An 11,843-nucleotide genomic window follows, 5' to 3' on the forward strand; every position below is an offset into this window, starting at 1 on the left:
GCTTTAAAGAAGTAAAAACTTCCATTTAAATAAGATGACATGCATAAGATAACAAAGCTTCTTTGATTTCCTTTTCCTGTGTAATTTAATAGATTTGTTGACTAGTGCTTGGGCACAGTATAAATCAGTGTTATTTGCTCTTGAAGCCATTTTTTAAAAAATTTCTGGCAGTGAACTGTTGGATTTATCATGCGTGTGTATTTCTGAAGCAGCTACATAGCAGAACATTTCAAGAGATTCTGTTAGCTCAGATGTTCGTGTTGGTTGCTGCTGAATGGTAAATATTAAATAAAATTACCAGATTAATCTCAATATTGCTGTCTTTATTCCTGTCAGTGTGTCTTTACCTGAAATAGAGCTGTATAAATCACTCGGTCTTATCATAGTGAAGTTTTCAGACTTCTTTGTTGATAGATCCTGGTTTTGTTGTTGTTGTGTCCATGTTAATTAATGTACTTCGCTCTCACTACAGCTCATTTATGCCGTAAAGAATGGGTTGAAAAGGTAACAGTATGGGTTAATATCACGTGGAGAAAGTAAAATTTACCTGGGTAAAATTCAACTAGTCAGAGCCAATTTAACAAATCAAACCATTAAAGTCTGTTTGCATTAGAAAACTTGACACAAAACAGGCAACTGCCAGGTGTGCAAGCGGATGGTAGAATGCTGCCTTTGCCAGCTGCAACAAACTCTATCTGCATGTCAGTTTTCTCCCTGATATTCATAAAATGATAGGAAACATTTTTGACAAACACTGCAAAACTCATTGACTATAAGATTTCTTTTAATAAAGCCTGGTTTTTGATTTTGTGAGATGGGTCTATGATGTGTTAGGTTTACGACATTTATATAACTCAATGCTACGCAACTCATTGTCTAAAGTCTCTGTCCCATTAAATACCAAAACCTATTTCACAGCCACTGTCAATGTCCTCCTGATTGTTTCTCAACATTAACAAAGTGATTTTAGAGCATTTTTGGATCATTTTCATTACATCCGAGCCCATAACTATTTTGATTCTACAAGCATAATTACAATATGAGTAGCTCAATTTTCTACCTAAAGTAGACTTCTCTCTGGATTGTTATTGATTGTTCTATAAAACACAACAAAGAGAATAACAGCTTGCTCAGCTTTGCCTTTATCTGATCTTTACATATTGAAAGATGGCTTGTACCCAAATGTATTCGTATACACACATATAGGAACTGAAGCTATTCATTGCAGTCAGCCTGGCCCTCATTACATAAGAATATCATTTTAAAAGCTCAAAAAACTGATGGAATACCAATCCCCTAATATGTTTTTGTTTTTGTTTTTTATCATTCTTTTTTGTCTTTCTCTGCATATATGTATTACATGGTTTTTCGACATTGTTAAGTTCTGGTTCCCCAATTATCACCAAAACAATTATAATACAGGGCTGAGTGCATTGCTTACTGCCATAAGGAAGAGACTCATTTCAACAGAGGTTTGGTAGTCTCTCAGCAGGAGAAGGTTAAGATCTGATCTAATTGAAGTTTTGGAGTTCTGTTTAAGGTAGATCTTTCAATAAGTAGGCCTTGATTAGGATTAGGTGAAGATCATGATGTAATTGTTGATGATTGGCAGAAACAGTAAGTCAAGGATTTTGAATTGAGGGATTCAGAGAGTCTTAGGTCAAAAGTTTGGATCTCCATACTGGCTAGCTGCCAAAAAAAAGTCTTAGGACATAAACTGTTGTTTGATGATTTCTAGTGAAGAGTTGATGGGTCTATTGAGAAGTTCTCATTATGAACAGTAATGTTATTTGCCTGAACAAGAGACTTCTGGAAGAGTAAATTTATGCTAATGAATATTGCAATAGTGAGGTCATGTTCATGTAGACATAGCTGTACAGAGTTGATGGTTTCAGTTCTCAGCATGAATGTTTAACATAATTGTTATCACAGTTTACCTGGACTTATACCCTTATTTTTTGGTTAACGTTATAGTATTTATTTTCATTTTCATATTATTACTTGTATGTAAAAAGCAAAGAATATATCTCACAATTTAGCCATTTCCCTATTAAGGGACATTGTTTCCAATTTTTCAGTACTACAAATAACACCATTGTGACCTTCTTATATATAGCTTTTTCCATATTTTGCATTATTTCCTTAAAATGGGTTCCCAGACTGAAATTGCAAGGAGAAAGGAATGATGGGTTTTCTAGTTCTTTTCTGTGTGAGCAGAAAAATTTTTTCCTCTCTGCTTCATAGTTAATAGTTGGGACCCACTGTAACAAAAGACAGATTAACAAGAGAAAAATAAACAGAAGTTTACTAACATATGAGGGTACTTCAGAAAGTTCGTGGAAAGATTTGTATTATCTTTCCGTGAACTTTTGAAGTGCCCTTGTACATGGAAAACACTCAGGGAAAAATGAGTTAATGTCAAGGAGGTGGCTTAGAATTTGGGCTTAAATATCATTTTCAACTAAAAACAAAGACAGGGATACAGGAGGGTAGTTATGGGGAGGTGACCAGGAAAGTCATGGTCAATAAGAGTAGGGTTTGTTATACAGGTTTAAGTCAGTGCCTTCTCCACTGTTGAGTCTCTTGTAATTTAGTCTTTCTAAATTTAGTCTGTGCCCTTTCTTCCTGGCACAGAGAGGGAGATACCCTTACCCATGGACATTTCCTTTATAGATATAAATTTCACTTATCAAAGGGTAACTTCTACTCTGTTCTCAAGCTCCTCCTTTGTCTGCTGTTTCTCAAAATAATCAGCTCAAAATAATTTTTATGCTAGAGAGGCATATTTTGGGGTGGCATATTCTGGTTTCCTGTACTGGAATATTGGCAAATTTTTCTCCAAAAGTTTTTTACTAATTTTAGTGCCACCAGCCATATATTTTCATGGCAATTTTTTCAAGATTGGATACTGATGTGATGCTTCATTTATTTAGGGGTGTTTTTTTTTTTTTTTTTGCTAATATGTGGGAAGAAAATATTGCTACCTTACCTATAGTTTGAGGAAACGTAAATAAGTCACTTAAGTATTTTATAGAATCTCATGCTAAGAAAATTGATATCCTGATAAAGAAAATGAGGAGAGATGAAAGGAAAAATAACATGCATTAAAACTGAAGATGGCATCTACTGAAAATACTTTATCCCAGAGAAAAGATTGCTGGGAAGACATGTTAGATCCTCTGTCTAGAATACTGGAAAACCCTCAACGTTCTGAACACATTACCACCGTAGGCATCCAGAGTTTACCCCTGTCATTCACAACCTGTGAAGGAGCCAAATACCTAGAAGTGAGGACAGTGCTCTGAACAGACACAATAAACAGGACTATCTGCTCACTGACTTGAACTGTCTCTAAGAAGATGAAGCTGATGGAGTGCCTGATGTGTTTGAACTTACAGGAGACGTAACACTTTTATAAGGGAGGTGAGGGATGGATGAGGTAGGTACCTAGAAAGTTATGCAAGTGAAAAATAACTGCAGAGAGAACAAAAAAAATTAAGTAAAAATAAGTGTCGTATACTATATGGGTCACCTACATATACTGTTCACATTTATGGAAATGTAAAACATATCGATTTAACCCCAAATTATAATTGTACTGGAAGGATGAGGGTAAGAAAGGGATTTGTGCGTGTGGAGAATCAAATAAATTCTCGTCTTCCATAAGGTGATATCTATAGGTAACACCTACGAATTAATAAAAATCAAAAAGTGGCAATATAAGATACTTTTTTTATTTTGAAATACGTGAACAAACATTAAGGAATCACTTTAAAAACTGAAAATAATTGCCTCTTGGGAGTGAAAATGGCAAAGGGATGAGGATGTTGCAGGGGACAGCTGTTTTTCTCAATGGCTTTATAGAGCTATGTGCATATGTGACTGCGAAACATTTTAGGTGCTTGAAAAAATTTAATTATACAGCATTCAGATACCACCACATCAGTTTCACTTTCTTTCTTTTTTTCCTCCTTTATATGACAGAGCAAATCTGGATCTGGACCTCTTCGTGAAGTGCATACAGAGTTTGCAACCAGGTGTCTACTGAAAGGAATGTGTGTGGCAGATAGGAGGAGGTGCAGGTGGAGGAGTTTCTGGACCCATATGAAGTTTCTCCTGAAGCAGAAGTGATTGGCAGTGAAACCAGCCAATTTTAATCCCATTAAGTTCTTTGTGATGGGTTTAACAGGCAGGCTCCCCTTTGTTTTTTAGTAGCAGCACAAAGCAGCCAATAGAAACAATTTTTTCTTTTGCAGCCAGCTGGTACGGGGATTCAAACCCTTGACCTTGGTATTACAACACTGTGCTCTAACCAACTGAGCTAACCAGCCAGCCCCTTGAAACAATTTTTAAACGGAGAGTTCTAAAAGGAGCTCTGTAGGTATTAGCAGGTTACAAATTCGTTTTGCGTCAATAATGTGAATTTTCTGATTCTGATAAAAGCACTCATAGGTCTTGGCGTGACTTACTCCAGAACAACAGTTAATAGTGCCAGGTTATTTCTCTCCAAGAGGGAAAAAATTAGTTAATGCACAGTGAGTGTTAAGAGGGCTTATGTCTATAATAAAGAAATTTGGCAGGGCTGTCCTGGCACACCCATTTCCCTCCCCTCATTCTCTATAGATGGCACCCCCTCAGCCTCCTGACTCACCATACACAGTTTACCCAAATCCTGTCCCAAATCTAGAGGAAGAGATGCTCTCCTCTTCAGGGTTAAGCTCTCCCCCCATGCACTGACCCCATCACATATCTCCTCCTCTTAGTCCTTTCTTCTCGGGGAGCTGATTATGACCTTTGCCCCCATTCATTGAACTGATCTGATGGCTGGGCCTGAAGACAAGAACAAATATAACTGAATACTTACCAACCTCAGACAGTAGGACAACTTGCTTTTTCTGCCTTTCTCTCCTTTTTTATTCCTTTTGGTCAGGCAACTTTTTAAGCTTAAGAATCTACAAAAAGTTGGCAGATTTAGCATTATTAAACTCCAAAACTTCTGCAATTCAAAGAAAAATAGCCAAAATAAAAGAGCAGATGAGATTGAAAAAACATTTGTGGCAAATATATTGTTGACATTTTTTTTTTATGAAGAACTCATCCAAATTGATATGAAAAATAACAAAGACACTATTAAGATGCATAGCATTGTAAAGAAAGGGAGAAAATATATTAATAGACAAATTAATAGATCATTTGCAAAAGATGAACCATAAACAACCATATAGTAAAATAATTAACCATTCTACTAATCACAAAAATAAAACAACAGCGAAGTAACATTTTTTGCTTATTAACAGCTCAATGTATAAAATGTCAACACCCAAGTTTAGGAAGAGTATGGTGAAAGATGTGCTCATTGATAATAGCTGGTGGCATTAAATTAGGATTACCTTTTTGGAAAAAAGTTTGGCAATATGGATCAAGAGTCTAAAAATGGATATGTTTTTTGAGCCATATAACTCCATTACTGGAAATCAATGCTAAGAAAATATTTAAAAATAGGACATAGTGTATGGAGAAACAACAGGCAAAAATTTCAAGGCATAAAAATATTAGTAGTGTAGAGATGAGTACATAAAATATCCAATCAATGGAATGGGGTATAACACTATTTTTAAGAATGTTTTTAAAGACTGGTAACAAGGAAAAACTAATGTATGAAATGAATAAAATGAATAAAAGCAAGATTTAAAGTATATGTACACTACGATTACAGCTATGTTTTTGAAATTGCCTACTTTAAAAAAAAATTGATAATAGTTGTTTTAAGTAGTAAAATTGTGGTTGATGATTTGTCTTTATTTTGAATTTTCCAAATTTTTGGCCAAATAGTTAATCACTTTTATAATTTAAAAAAAAAAAAAAGTTGTAATGGAAATGGAGAGACAAGAAGTCCAAGGAACAGCCAAGTCAGAGAATTTTCTAGAAGCGGGAAAATCCTGGGCAAGGAGAAGCAAGAATAGCCTCAGGAGTGGATCAGGTAAACTCCCACAGGAGCCAGTGCTGGGAACACTTCCCCAGTGTCCTTGAGTGTTTGCTGAGTGAAACAGGTGGACTGATTCTGTCACTTTCTCTCCCTCCCACTCAGTAAGATTGAGACCTCCCGGGAATGGGGTATAATCAGGACATCTGGGATGCTATTAAAGAAAGGACTGGGGAGAAATTAGAGGTTAAAAGGCAACAAAAAGAAGTGTTGGCCCACAGTGGGATCAGAGCTCCATGGGGGTCAAAGGAAAAGGACAACGGGAAGAAAAACTGAAAAAAGAAAAGGATGAGAATAAGCAGGAAGCCTGCGTGCTTGGGGAAGGGAGCAGGAGGAGAGGCGTGTCCCATATCAACAGACTGGAAGCAGAACATCAATGCTTTGAGGTGTGTATTTGTGGAAAATGAAAAACGTGCTTGCATAGACTACAAGAGTGTTTCCCAAATGCCAGTGTTGCCCTATTACAAAGTTTTCACACATTTTTGGTGAAATAAGAAAAATAAGAACAATATGATATGAATATATATGATGTCTTAAATTCCCAATTGTCCTAAGTTGGGAAGAACTTTTCTTTAGTCTGTCTTCTTGGGATGTTACAATGTCCTCTGTTTTTGAGCTATCAGTGATAGTAGGTGAGAGTTTTATCCCAGTATCTTTACTTGCACAACTAAGAGTTAACAACCTCCTCCCGTCTTGCATTTTTTCATTGTACTGCTCTATGAATTCCCAAAGGCTGGGACCCAGAGCCCGTGGAGGTGGAAGCCCAGCTCTCCCAATGGAGAATGACAGCATGAGGGCCCAGGGCCCGGGGCATCCATTACTCTTGGTGAAACAAGATTTGCACAAGAAACTACTTTAAATACTTTTCTCTGTAAGAGTCAAAGCATTTTACAGAAATGAGCTGATTATCACCTTGACCTCAAGAATTGGCGGGATATGGTTTCTTCGTAGTAATTTTACATAATTTGGTAAGTTTAAACCTGTTTCATTCCCTCTTCTCCATCTCATCATGCTCAGCTGTGATTTGGCTTTTTAGGCTAAAAACCTGGTGTTCATCTTGAACCTTGAGCCTTAAGTGCTTGATTGCTGCAGAATTCAAGTTAAAAGTATTTGAGCCCCCCCCCCAGTGAGTGGGTAATGGCTCCCAGACACTAATTTCCTTTTCCCCCATATTCCTACTACTGCCTTTTAAAGAAAATTGGGACATTCTTTAAAGTTGGTGGGAAGCTGTGTGTCATTCAGAAATTTGTTCAGGGCTGGCTTGTTAGCTCAGTTGGTTAGAGCATAGTGCGGCTAAGACCAAAGTCCAGGGTTCAAGCCTTGTACCAGTAGGCTGCAAAAAAAAAAAAAAAAAAAAAAAAAAAAAGGCAGAACATTTGTTCAAGTCAGATGCATAAAATATTAGAACTGAAAAGAACTGATGAGTTGAAGGGTGGGGGCTGGATGGCAAAAGCAAAAGTGTGTTTATTTGAGGTGCTGAAATGGTCTTTGACCTTCTACATGACTTCTAACAATGCCCACTGGCTGCCTCAGCCAAAACGATCCACTCACTGCCACCTGTGAGTGATGCTGAGCAGAAAGTCACCTTCAGCTGTATGTGTGTGCCACGAGCTCACCGTGCCCTTCATCAGAGGCTGAAACATTAGTAGAATGAGGTCCGGTCCTTCCTCCTAGTAAATTTCCATCAGGACTAGATTCATCTAGGTGATTAGAAAACATTTTCTGAGATTCTACTAAAAGCAAAAACTTATAGGCATACAAGGAAGCATAATTGTTGCCATTTTCCTGGAATTTCCTCTTAATTGAGAAAACTGGAGAGATATACATTCACTAGTAGAGATAAGTATATTAACATCACAGGAAATGCCTCCAGGTGATGAATAATTGATTAACCTCCAAATGATTGACACAACCCATAAATGCTGATATCACACGACACATATCCATTCAATGCATAGGTTCAAACACTTTGCTTATCATGCTGTTTGGTTGATTTATTTTCTTGAAAACAGAAGAGCTAAGTCTGTCTGGGGCTGATGATACGACAGTCCTGTTTTGTATTTCTCTATTCTTAGAGAAGGGCAGTCAACCAGGTGGCATGAATCTCTGAAATGTTTAACTCTGATGTGAGACAGTAATACTTAGAGTGTGGTCCTAGAAACACAGCAACAAGAAAACAATGTTTCCAGCTTGGAGGAGGCTCCAGACTAATGGGAAGGAAGAGAAATAGTCCAACATTTAAATACAGGGTGATTCGTCTATTGGGCAAAATATGTACCAGTACTCTCTAAAATTGTCCTTGGCCCAGAACTTCCACTTCTAAGGACTTATTCTAAGAAAAGATGCTTACCAGAAATATAAATAATTTGGGGGGAGGTGGAGGGGGACTGGCCAGTGAGGGGGTCCAAATCCTTGACCTTGGTTTTATCAACACTGCACTCTAACCAACTGAACTAACCAGCCCGCCTAGATATTTATGAATAGTCATTGCAACGTTGATTATGATACTGAAAATTCAAAATATTCTAAATGGCTAACAATAGGGAATGGCTTTAATGAAATATCCATACAATGTAATGTTCAACAGCTATTAAAATTATAGTGCATATGTATATTTATTGACATGGAAAAATATTTACAGCACTGGTAACTGAAAATTTATGATATAAAATGTTATGTCTAAACTCACTATCAAAGAATTATGTATTTACATATACATGCTTAAGAAATACATACTAGAATATATACCAAAAATTTAGCGTTAATTAAATCTGGATAGAGGAATTACAGGGTTTTTTTCTCTCTCTTTTTGCTTATGTGTATTTTCAATTTTTCGGCAGTTAATTTAGGTAAAGAAATAAATAGCTAAGTAGGTAAATACGTGGTAAAGGCATGATAAGGACTGTAAAAGAATCATGAGGAGAATGCTGTGGTAATGCTGAGGCATTTAACTTAGAGTGGGGTGGGATAGGGTAGAATGGGGTAGAGAAAACATCACAGAGGTGGCAGCCCTTACCAAAGACTTGAAGAGCAATCAGGAATGACAAGGCAGAAAAAAGACATTTCAGGCAGAGAGACCTGCGCAAGCAGAAACCTGGGAGCTAGTAGTGTTTACGGAATGGTAAGTTGGTTCTGATTGCAGAAGTATGATGTGGCAAACTGAGAGGGCAGAGATGGAGCTGGAGAGGCAGAGGAAGGCCAGGTTATGAAGGCCATGAGTTGCCATGCTAAGGAGTTTGGACTTTTTTCCAAATGGTGATAAGGAGCCTCTAAAGAATTTTAAGTGTGGGGGAAGGGCTGCTCAGGCTTATGTTTTAAAAAGGTTGTTGTGCAAGATTACTCATAAGTGGTAAGGAGGGTGGATTGGAAGAAATAAAGAATGGAGGAGGCAGGAAAACCAGGTAGAGGCTCCTGTGGATCTACAGGAAGGATGATCTGACTAAAGGCAGAGATCTATCTGCAACAGAAATAATAGGATGTGTCTGGGAGAGAACTAGTTCACCTGTGGGGTGGGTAAAGATGCTCCTGAGGATGGGAATGGGATCCAGAGGACAGAAAAGGGATTGTTTTTGAACAGGAAGAGGGATGTCTCTTCCTCTGGAGTTCTTGGTGCCTGAATACAGACCAGCATTTTTTAGGGATGTGGTAGAAGTTTAAAGAGTTCACACCTAGTGACCTATTTTACTTGTGTATCCACAGAATTACTTACCTAGAGTAAAGATAGTGAACTAGAAAAGTAGGCCCAAGGAAAGTTGTGAAGTTTGGGCCAAATATGGTGAAGCTAATGATGTTTAAACACATACAAGAATTCCTGGGCAGTGTGGAAGCCCAGCTGAGTTGAACATAAATTTGTGATGGCATAAATTGGTGCAGTTTTGTAACTTTCTCCAACAGTATTCAGTTGCCAAGTTCTGGTTTCTAGGAAGGCAGATGAAGGTTACCTTCATCTTGGTTCAAAACTTGCGGAGCTCTGATAGACTTGGAGGAATGTGACTGGCTGTTTGGATAAGGCCAAAGAGGGTATGTGAAAGAAGTGAAAGCTGGAAGGAGAAAGTTGTGGGCCAAGAGTGGAATATTGAATATCATTTTAGAGCAGCTCTGATTTTAGAGCAGTCCAGAGGGTGCCCTGGAAGTGGGTGACTGATTGAGGGGAGGTGAATGTCAGAAATCAAAACACAGGGCAGCAAATAATCCTAATGTTTGCTGTAACATAAACTGTTATAATGGCCCTGGATACATTCTTCTTTGGAGTACGTGTATTTCTTATTTTACCTGTTTTATTATCTGTAAATGAATACAATTTTCTACAGTAAAATACACTATTGCTTATGTCCTTAGAGACCATTGATTTTCCATCGGTTGAGATATTCAATTGTTTCTCTTATTCCATAGAGTCAGAATCTGCAGAAGAAAAAAAAAAAAGAGGCAAGGTGGAGTTTCCTGGCTTGCTCACTAACCCACACTATAAAGTGAACTTCCTCAGACCTTAGCCTTCATTGGGGAGGCTTCAGTTTAATCCCTTGGTAGATTTCATCACAGTCATCTTCGGACTCCAAGACTCTTGTTTGGTATGGCTCAAAAACTCTCTTGCAACAGAAAGGAGCCAAATTTTCAAGCTTTTCTATCTCCAGAGAACTGAGAATGAATCAGATAAATGATTATTGACTCAGGCCTATTACTATGGTTTGAATGTTTGTCCTCTCCAAAGCTCATATTGAAGATTAATCCTCAATATTGTATTTGAAAGGTGGAGCCTATAAGAGATAATTGAATCGTGAGGGCATTAATCTATTATTTAATAGATTATTTTATTCATGGATTAATGGGTTATCATGGGAGTAGACTGGTGGCCTCATAGGGAGAGGAAGAGAGCATGTTAGCCAGCCGTTCCCCTCTTGCCATGTAATGCCCTGTGCCACTATCTGCAGAGAGTTCCCACTAGTAAGAAGAACCTCACCAGATGTGCCCCCTCGACCTTGGACTTCCCAACCTCCAGAAGTGTAAGAAATAAATTTCTTTATGAACTACCCAGTTTCAGATATTCTTTAATAAAGAATAGAAAACAAAGACACCAGAGGAGGGGCAACCTTTGAGATATCTTTCCTCATTAACTAGTCCTACGTGAGCCCCTTCATTTATGTTTTTAGTCTCTAGATGGCGATTTGCCATTTCTTTCTACTGTACCATCTTTTCTCATGCTTCTCTTCATGCTCCAGAACTTTTTCACTGACTAGTCATCAGTTCACATATAACCAGGAAAAAAATGTTGATGTTCCATTAAAAACTGCAATGAGAATATAAAAATGTTTCTTTCCTCTCCCTAGTTTAAAAAAAAAAAAGCCAGGGAGGCTTACTCTCACAGCCTTGGAAACCTCATCAAACGTAATGAGCCAAGAAACAGCTGGCAAAGCAGACATGAGGATTAAAACCAGGGGATGGTGCCCGTCAGGCATGAGTGGACGCTGAGCAGCAGAGGTGGCCACAAAAGGCCTCGAAGGTTAGATTTTACATTAAGCCCCTTTTGTATTCTACCATGAATAGTATCCAGGTCATTTGTGTCACATTTGGAATTACTAGCTTAAATGCCAAGATAACATTTTTTTTCCATGTAGCTACTGGCCATCAATCATGGTGTTAATCAAACAAGACAGCACTGGAAAGAATTAAAGACTCCTATTTTCCTTATCAATTACAACCAGGCCAAATTCCCTGAAGCTATTCAGAAGATAGAAATATGAAAAGAAAGCACTGTTGTGATTCTGACCTATGGGTTTCTCTGGCCTCAGTGACTCATTATCCATCCATTCAGCAATTATTATGAGCCTGTTATATGTTCATAAATACCCTCTCAGAGTTCATT

This window comes from Cynocephalus volans, chromosome 6 (genome assembly GCF_027409185.1).
Source record: "Cynocephalus volans isolate mCynVol1 chromosome 6, mCynVol1.pri, whole genome shotgun sequence".
In the NCBI taxonomy this organism is placed as follows: Eukaryota; Metazoa; Chordata; class Mammalia; order Dermoptera; family Cynocephalidae; genus Cynocephalus; species Cynocephalus volans.